The 9,483-nt window shown below is 23.9% G+C and overlaps 1 non-coding gene across 1 annotated transcript; it reads left to right on the top strand.

The window, feature by feature from the left end:
• Positions 1-2,699: 2,699 nt before the first annotated feature.
• On the top strand, positions 2,700-2,772 carry Trnam-cau (transfer RNA methionine (anticodon CAU)). The gene has a single exon. It is a non-coding gene; the product is annotated as a tRNA-Met (tRNA).
• The last annotated feature ends 6,711 nt before the right edge of the window (positions 2,773-9,483 follow it).

The following is a 9,483-nucleotide window of genomic DNA, read 5'->3' as shown; positions in this document are numbered from 1 at the left end:
TTTGATATCTACTTAAGCTTTTACTTTATTTTGTCATTATTTTTATAAATTAAGAAAAAAACTATAGCTAATTTAATACTTATTAAGTTACTAATCTTTCTAGATGGGCTCTATTTTTTTATATAATACTTAATTTTTTCTTTTAAGAAGTTCTAAGTGCAGTCTAATAACTAAAAGCGTCTAAAAAAAATTATTTTTATAAAAATTACGCCTACAGAAAACCTTGAAGCTAGCTTTTTTAAAACAAAAGCTTTAACTTTAATTATTAGATATCTTTTATAGAATTTTTTTTTGTATTAATATTAAAACTTACGATTTGCTTTAAGTGTATAAAAAATATGGTTCAGTTAAGATGTTTTGATAAATTAAACTTAAAATTTTTTGTACAACACAAAACGTTTTTAAAAAGCGTAAGAATATTGTTTTATTCAAAATAAGTATATTATATGTTTTGATCTGTTGAAAACAAACACAAAGATCTAAACTTCTAAACTTAGAAACTACGTTTACTTATTAAAATCTTGTAAGAATAAACTATATTAAAGTAATTATTTTGAAGTTATTTAGATTTTTTAAATGTAATTTTAATGTTTCTTTTAGAAGTAGTTTAATAAAAAATGAAGAATTAAAAAAAAATAACTGCTTGTATTTAAAACTTTTTTGTGCTTTTATAGATTGGAAAGTAGACTTATAATATATTACTAACTTCTAATCAACTTAGCATGAATGATGTTTATCAAAAAATGCGGTAAACTATACATCTTAGTTTTATACCTTATAGAGAAATAGAGTTTTAGCACAAACTTCTCAAAATAAATCCTAAACAATATCTACTTTACTCAAAATAAATTCAAAACTTTGTTTGTTATGCATTGCTTTTACACGCTTTGCTAGAATAGACTAACAACTTTCACTATGATAATCTAAAAACTTAGAAAATACATCTTAAGTCCACATAAAATTACAAATATAATTAAAATTTGACAATTTTAAAAGAGTTTTTCAGTGTAGTCTAACTTGAAGAAGGAATTTTAACTCAGCTTTTTACCTCTAAAACTCTCGTATTAAGCTTAAAGTTGAACCGCACTAAACAACAAAACAATTGAAAATACACTGTCAAGCTTTAAAGACAGGAAGTCTAACTTTACCAAACGTTACTAAAGTGTTAGGTAAAGACCATGTGAAAAAAAAAATCTGAATTTGTTTACTATGTTTAGAATTGTTCATAAAGCTGTAGATAAAATTGAAATAATTTTTCATAAAGTTTTTTATTTTTAAATAAACTTAGGAAATAAAAAGCTTTTCTGTTACTTAATTTTTCATTATCTTTATTTTTAACAAAAAAAAATTTCTAACTTATTTGTAAATATCTTAGTTTTAGTAAACAAAAATGAGCTTGTTTTTATTTATTTCACATAAATTTTTCGTATCAATCAAAATACAGGTGCTTGGCAATACAGCAATCCTCAGTGACATGAACGGCAATTACAGCAGCAATTACTACTTATTAGAATGCTGTTTACTACGGATTGTTTTGAAATTTATAAAGAATTATTTAGTAATACAAACCTTTTGACAAAACCACAACAAAAAGTTTGTATAACTTTTACGAATAAAATGCTTTTTGTTTTAAACTGTTTTTTTTTTATAAAACTATGATTTAAAATTTCAATTCATTAAAATTAGTACTTATTTCTATATTTTTAAAATAGAAAAATCTCTTTTTATGTTGTGATACAATTTTCTAAACACTTTTTTTAAGTTTGAAAAACAAATTCTAAATTTGAATAAATAAAATAAAATAGTTTTTCATGAAAAACCTATAAAAGTTTTGTAATCATTTATTTACTTTTATATATTGTTTTTTTGTGATACAAAGTCAACCAATTTTTAAAAACTTTGATATAAAGTTAATTTTTAAAATGTTATTTTTTAACTTATTTTGAAAGTATAATGTTTTTTATTTGATTTTATAAACATAAAACTCTTTTTTTTTTCAAAAATTTAGTAATAAACTATTATACTTTTGTTTTATTTTTAACATCATGTTTGCCTTCTAGTTTATATTACTTTTTTTATTTTGTGAGCATTAAAGAGACATAGATTTGAATTAAAAATTATCTAAAGTTAACAAAAAATTGATAATAGAGTAGACTTACTCAGACTTTTACAAATGGTACTATTGAAATTGGTTTCTAATTTTTAAAAACAAAAATTTTAGATGTAACGTAATATCCTAGAGATTTACAACATAAATTTACGTTGTTTTGCTGTTCATAAAATATCAGCAGATCTACAATCTGTTAAACATTAACAATATTGGAAAAATAACTAAGATCAAGCCAATAACGCAAACTCAAAGCTGATAAACATAATTCAAGTATTTGAAAGGGGTTTAAATGTATAAGCTTAAATTTTTTAAATTTTTTTCTCAAGTCGTAATTTAGACATCAAAAAAGTTATTTTAAGATATGTTTTAAATAAGGTATGTTTGTTGTAATCTACATCATATGATGATCGAATTAAGTCGTTCTAACAATTTTTTTGCGCTTACTCATTTATCAAGTAAAACTCACTTATCAAGTACTTAAAATTATAATACAATAGCAAATTTTTTTGAGAGCAGTTGCACGGTAAAACTTTGTAGCATACTTATCGTAAACAGCTTTATAAACCGTTGCAACTGTGTACGCTCGTGAGCCTCCTTGGCGCAGTAGGCAGCGCGTCAGTCTCATAATCTGAAGGTCGTGAGTTCGATCCTCACAGGGGGCACGCTTTTTTTAAAAAATATATAAGTGACCCGCAGATTTTAAATTTTCACAGTTGTTTCATGGTAAAAGCAGGTCTATATATCAAGAAATTAACAGCAGCATTATTTATATGTACAAAATCAAAAAATAACTTTTGATTATGGCGTCATAATGCTGTAGTTCTTTAAACCAGGGTCCTTAAAAGTACGGCCCTCTGACAAAAATCTAACCTTTAAGCCAGGGTTCGGCAGCCTTTAATAGTTCGCGGGGCATTTTAAAAAAAAGTTGCTTATAGATCGCACTATATCGAAAAAAGACGTCAGTTACTAAAAATAATTTAAGTAATCAATACAAAAATACTGTTTAAAACAAAAACATGATAAAATAAGCGTTTGTAGGCCACTAGTGTTTAGTAATTATTAAAATTATAGCTTAATTGTACGTTATTACTACGAAAACATTTTTTGATCATATTAAAAAATTACGATTATAGCTAAAAGGCACCTCGCGGGCTGCAGATTTTAACTATGCGGGCCACAGTTTGCCGACCCCTGCGTTAAGCAGAAATCTGCGACTTAAATATAGCTAAACATCTTGTAAACAAAAATGTAAAAAGATGCAAAATCTAAGTGATTAAATAGGCTAAAACTAGTTTTTTTTTTCTGTTCTAAGTGCTTTTTTGATTTATTTATTGTATGCTCTAGTAAGGTTAGCGGTTATGGTTTAGATTTTAAACTTTAGGTACAATTGGTTAGGGGTCTAGATTTTATTAATAAGCAGCTTTATAATGAATTTACATAGTGAAAGAATTTCATAAACCGTTTTATAAACTTTTACAGCCGTAAAACAAAAATCGACAAGTTTTTTAAACCTACATTGTGGTGATTTATTTGTTAAAAATAAATATTGCTTAATGAACAATATTTCTATTTGAAAAAATATTTTTATTAAGCTATGTAAGTTTTATTAAGTACTGCAATCTGCTAAAGACTTTGTTTATTTTTCAACAGGTGACTTAAAAAGGCTGCCAATCAATTTAAACCTAGTTTCAAATTTAAACATTTAGTTTTTTTAAGAGCCTAGACCCATAGTGTTTATTCAGCATTTTATAAAAGTTTTTGATTAATTTTTTAACTAACATAATTTACAATTTCTAATTTACTTGTTTTGTTTTGCTTTATTAAAACTTCCATGTTTTGTTTAACACTTATTTTTCAGATTTAAATTGTAACTAAAGATCCCTTAAAGGGTGAAACTTGGTTTTGCAAATAAAAATCTTGAATAATTAATGTTGTATATTTGTCTCCTTATTTTTAAATAAGTTGAGAACTATTTTGTTCAATTTAGAACCTCAAATATAAATTTTTAATTTAATTAAAAAACCTTGTTAAATATATGATTTTGAAGTTCTTTGTATACTTTAATTCTAAATGTTACCACTAAAAAACAATTTATTAGTTACTTTTATTGACAAAAACTTTTTTGAGTTAACTTAAGAACTTAAACTAGAACTTAAGTTACAATGAAAAACATTAATGTGCAGCTTTGTATTGAAATTTCACCTTTTGCGTAGTGAAAGAGTTTAAAAACCTTACTATTACAGCCGATTATAGTCTAGGGCAGTGGTGTTGCGTGGTCTTTTTGTTAGGGGGTGCTGCAGATTGACATTGTCAAATTAAAAAATCCCCTAGAAAATATTGAGATAAAAAACATAAAACTTATGTAAAGAAATAGCGAATTTTTCAAAAAAAGAAACTTGAACATATTTGTTAAATAAATCTTAAATTAAATATAAAATAACAAATATATAGAAAAAAAACATATTTCATACCTTTGTATATCTTCACTCTTCTTTAACAACTATAGCTACTTTTTGTTATCCATGTAAGTTTCTATATTTGCACAATTATATATTTACTAACTTAAAATCATGACTTGACTAACTAGTAATAAAAAACAGAATACAAAAATTATGCAAGTGATTAAAAAGAACGAAGTTGTTAAAATTTAATTAAAAAAATACTTATAAAATTATTTCTAAAACTTTATAGAGCAAAAAAAAGATAAAGTTTATTCAGGCATTATATAAAAGCTCCTAAACTTCCTACAGGTAATAATATATAATAATTGTAAATGTAAATTTTATGTCACATATGTAGACATTTACAAAAACTTATTGAAAAAAATAGTAAATTTTAGTCAGACTTAGCTTTCAATACGCATAATATTAATACATGCAAATAAAGCAAAATATTATATAAAAGTTCCTTGTTTTCGAACTAAAAACCCTAAAAGTTGTATCATCATCTATAATCATTAAAGTCTTATTAAAAAGATATAACTCTAATCGAAAAACTTTTTCTGCAAATAAAAAATCAAGTTGAATGAAAACTAGTTTTGTAATGCAAACTTAACGAATAAAGCAAAATCTATGAAATAGTATAACACTTGCAAACTAATAAAAATAAAACATGCAAATTAACCTATAAACACTAATATCTAATCATTAATAAAAGGGCATTTAGGAGACAAAGGTATTTTTAATTTCATATATTTTTCTTAAAATAAATATTTATGATGTCGTAAGAGAGAGTGAAAACTTGAATGTTATGAAAGCATTAAAAAGTAGATGTTTACTTCTTTTTAAAAACATAAAACCAATGTTCTAAAAAAGTATGAAGAAAAATAATACAAAAAAGCAACAAAACTACTTCAACAACATTCCTATAAATTTCATGTTTTATACTTTATGGCAAAAAGTATGAAAATACTTTTGTTAAGTAAAAAATACTATAAAATTAAAAATATGTGTTTATAATTTTTTTTTATCTTATATATTTTGCTAAAAAAGTTGCAAAAAATTACTAAAAAATCAAGGAAGATATAAAGTTTTAGTGAAATAGTCATTTTTGCTGTTAAAAACCTTACAAAAGGAATTAGCTTTGACTTAGTTTTAAAAGCATTTGTAAAATTCTGATCAAAATACCTTTTATTTTTTAAGAGCTTAGTGTTCATGAATGATGTATGAGTTGACTTGAAATTTATACAAATATTAAAGCATTGGTAAAAAATGTTGTTAAATGTTACTTAATCTTACTTTGTAGAGTTTTAACTAAACAATAAGTTGCTTTAATTGCTCTTTGGAATTGAAATTTGACATATAGCTGGTTAAAGTTGGAGAGCTTAAAGTTCCCTTTATGTGAGCGAAGTACAAAATTTTCTAACTAGAAATATATTATTACTTATCTCCAATTTAATTTTTCAAGTAAATACATTCAATATTAATGATGATTTCATATATCTTAATATTTTCAAATTATGTCATAAAAATTTGTTTATTAATCAAGCTAGTAACATTTCCTAAAGACTTTAGGTTATTAGCTTAAGTAATAAAAAAAATATAGGTTTTATAGTTTTATAATTTGTTTTTAACGTTCCCTCTAATAAGAGATTCTTACTATGAACGGCCTTATCTAAACGTTTAATTTTAATTTTAAAAATAAGTAAAATTAGTTTGTAAGCTAGCTAAAGATTTATGAAATAACTTCAAAAAATATATTTACAGCAAAAAAGACTTTTTCACCACTCAACCCCATTATAACTTTAATTAACAAATAGTTGAGGATCCAATCTCATCCTTATTTTTTTACAAAAAAATTATTTTACTAACTGAATGCCAAACTTATTTATAATGGAGTATCTTTAATTTTTTTAAAGCTTTTTTTGTACACTATATGTATCAATATAGAAAAACATATTTAAAACTTGTTAGTTAAGTATTGCTTATTTAAAGAATAAAACCTTTCAAAAAAAATTATTTAGTCATCGAAAATGGAATAGATAGCCATAGATAGATAGATTTTTTCAAAATATTGTAAGGTATTCTGAAATAAGAAAATATTGATGTGAAAAGGTGATTAATTTTTTTTGAACTATAACTAAAACAATTATTAATAAAGCACACACAAAACTATAAAGTTTTGTAATTTTTATTAACAATGCTTTTCAAGATCTTTTTATAACTTTTGGCTTTGATAGTTTTATCTTTGTTGTATATGTGTTGACCACTGGGTTTTGATCTTGCAACATTCAACTCTAAGTGTAAACTTTACATTCAGTTCAGTATATTCAATTGGTTTACAATAACTACATTTTCCAATGCATAATGTTTAAAAACTATTTTTAATTCACTTGTTGCTGCAGTTCATTTCTTACGTTCTATTGCAAAATTGAGCTTTCCAACAGCTTTTTGTATAGAAAATTTGTATATGTTTAAAATGAAGCGATATTTTACCGAATATCTAAAGATTGAATGTAAAATTTTTAAACGAACAAATTTATTTTTAAATTCGATGAAAAAAGGCATAAAATCTAAAATTAATAAAAAAAAATATTTTCTTTTTTTTTCTTTTGACTACGTAGAACAACAGCTCCAATCGCTGCCACCCAACGCGACGCCCCTAGTCTAGAGTTAAATACATTTCTTAATTAATTATTAGAAATGTACATTATAAAAAACATTTAAGTTGTTCTTTTAAGTCTTTTAAGAAATAAATAATGTGATATATATTACTTCTTTTTACAGTTTGCATTGTGTACAATAAACACAAAGTATTTAACTCTGAACAAAAACTTGTTTATAAATTAAGAAAATTTAGAAAAATTTAAGGAAATGAAAATTATTTTACTATTTTACTTCTTTCACGTTATTTTGTAGGTACCCTTATTACTAATGTGTTAGTACAAATGAATATTTAAAAAAATAATTTTGAACCGTTAATTATAAAAAATGATCTTTTGTATGTTATTATTTTCAAAACAATTGATTAACATTAGCATTAAAAGAATATGTTAAATGATTTTTTATCTCTTTTTAAACAAATCTTTCACTACATAAAAATATCTATAATTAAAAAAATTCTTCTTTTGGATTTAACTTTATAAAAAATACAAACTTTTATTTGCATAAAACTACCTTACCTACATAAAAAGCTTGTTTGTTTATAACTTAATATAACTTAGAAAAGTTTGTTTTTAGTTTATAAAAAAGCATAAGTTATTTTTAAAGTTAGTTTGTTGAAACATGTGTTCTATGTTCAAAACTCAAACTATAATAAAAGTAGAAGAAGAAAAGAATTATTTTTATACGCAATACGCATTGCGCATCGCATAGCACTTGCTTATGTTAGCTAAGTTATGAAACTCATTTTTTGGTTTAAGTCCATTTTATCACTAGCTTAGAAAATTGAATTTGCATAAATTTTAGTAAAATTTTCAAAAACTAGTGCAACTGACCAAACTAAACAAAGAGAAATATGGAATGAACAAAACTTCATTGAATTTGTTAATTTTGATAAAACTTGTAGTACCAAGCCATATAACTTTTAAGAATATTTTATTGAATAGTATAACTTTTTTGATCAACACAACTTTAAGTTTGTTGACAAATACAAATAAATGATTACTACTAATTAAACTTTTTTACATTAAAAGACAAAGAAACAAATAAACTTGTGTTTATGTATATTTCAGGTTACTTAGGTTATTGTGGTAGGTTACCTCAATATAATGCAGCTTTATTCCATATTTTAATGGTGTTTTTATTGGTCTTTTTAGGGGATTTTTTTCATCAGTAGATGGTGTGGTTCCTTATAATTTCAATTTTTTTATAGAAATCTAATTGTCATGGTAAATCCTTTAATCATTTAAATCTTCCTAAAGTTTAATTTTTAGGATTAGATTCTTAAAGAGTGAAAAACATATCTTGACACTCAACTAAATATATACCAAAATTCGACTACTTAAAACAACCTTTAAATACACAGTTTAAGTGTAAAAGATATATAGTATAATTAACTCTAACAATTTTGATAACCTTACATATAGCTTTATAAACTATCGGACATCAAAAAAACTATTTAAAAGTTATTTGTTGAGTTTATTTCTCTTTTAGTTTGCTGAAATAACAACAGGGTGTAAAAAAACCTACAATCCTGGAAAAACCTAGAATTTGACAATTCAGGCCAAAACATGGAACTTGAGTAATTAAAAAAAACCTCTAATTTTGAATATAAATCACTAAAAACCTGGAAAAACATAGAATTTTAAACACAGGGTTGCTAAAAAACCTGGAATAACCTGTAAAAACCTGCAATTTTACAATTTAGGCCAAAAGTCCTGAAAAAACCTGGAATTTGAAAAAAAAAAACCTTGAACTTTGTACAAAGATCACATAAAAAAACATTGAATTTTTATCAATTTTATCATGTTCAATAGTAAAATTTCAATTGAACTCAAAATATATATCATATAGATCAAAAAATTTGTCTTAATCATAATTCATTATTATTAAAATACACATTTAAAGTACCTTTACAGTACCTTTTCAATGTTTTTATAATATTAAACACAGTTTCTTACCCTAAACCTAACTTGAAACTAAAAGTTAGACCCATAAATGTGTACTTTTAAAAACCTAGAGAAAATTTGCCAAAACATTTGGCAACCCTGTAAACAATATTTACATGTAGAGTAGTAAAATTTTGATTCAACACAAAAAAACTATCATATAAATAAAAAAATTTCTTTTAAAAAACACATTTAAAGTAGCTTCACAGTATCTTTTCAATGTTGTTTTTTTATTAAACACAGTTTTTTACCTTAAACTTGACTTTAAACTAAAATTATACCCAGAAACGTGTACTTTTAAAAACCTTGAAGAATTTCAGATAAC

This window comes from Thalia democratica, chromosome 9 (genome assembly GCF_965202585.1).
Source record: "Thalia democratica chromosome 9, ktThaDemo2.hap1.1, whole genome shotgun sequence".
NCBI lineage: Eukaryota > Metazoa > Chordata > Thaliacea > Salpida > Salpidae > Thalia > Thalia democratica.
The sequence above is the reverse complement of the archived record's forward strand: the minus strand, read 5'-3'. Positions and strand labels throughout refer to the sequence as shown.